We start from the raw sequence: 1,044 nt of genomic DNA, 5'->3' as shown, positions 1-1,044 counted from the left end.
TTTGTGCAGGAATGGAAACCCTGTCTAAGACAGCTCCCTCCTTTCAGATAACTCTAGTTTGTGTGCCAAGTCCACATAAGACCAGCCAGCACAAGCCTTAGTAAATTTTAAGGAGGTGATCAATTATGCTAAATGTAATGCAGGGTGTGGTAATATAGAGCTGAAAGACTTAAAATGTATCTACTTAAATATCAGTTTGACAGCTGAAGGCAACTCCCTTGACTCCCAGGAAGAATATTTAAACAAAATAAGGGCAGTGCCTGAAGAGAAAATGACTGACCAGTCACACATACAAATATAGAGACATTAAAACTAAAGAAAGTACTCACTGAAAATACCTTATTATTAAGGAGGGTTTAAATTCCAGATGTGAATGACATTTATTTTTGAAATCTATTAATGTCACTCACTGATAATAAATTAAGGGAGAAAATTAAATGATTATTTCAACAAATACGGGGCAGGGGGAACCCAGTAATAGTTAACACTCATTTTTTGATTTTAAATGTTTCTTAGAAATCTAGAAATATAGTGGACCATCTGCATATATTTAAAAGCCTAGAGCAAATACTGCAAACTAAGAAATATTCACTGCTCAAAGCCAGGAACAAGATATAGACATAATTCTTCAATATGGCTCTGGACTTTCTGACCAATGCAGTAAGACAAGAAACAAAATGTACAGACTATTGAAACTAAGAAACAAAAATAAACATTATATGCAGATAACAAAATTTTCTCTATATAGTATATTTGAGACAATACTATTACATGGTTATACAAGCTTTTTAAATATTGATGGACCCCAAATCAATAATCAAAAATCACTAGTTTCAGTACAACTACAATAACCAATTTGAAAATACAATAACATTATCTAGTTATAAAGGCAATAATGTACCCAGAAACAAATCTAGCAAAAATGTTGAACACAGACACAAAAAATATTTAGCTAAAATAGAACAAAATTGGTTTGAAAGAAAACTGATAGAACTGGAGATCATTATATATATATATATATATATATATATATATATATATATA

Source organism: Mus pahari, chromosome 5 (genome assembly GCF_900095145.1).
Source record: "Mus pahari chromosome 5, PAHARI_EIJ_v1.1, whole genome shotgun sequence".
NCBI lineage: Eukaryota > Metazoa > Chordata > Mammalia > Rodentia > Muridae > Mus > Mus pahari.
Note: the sequence above shows the minus strand (reverse complement) of the source record.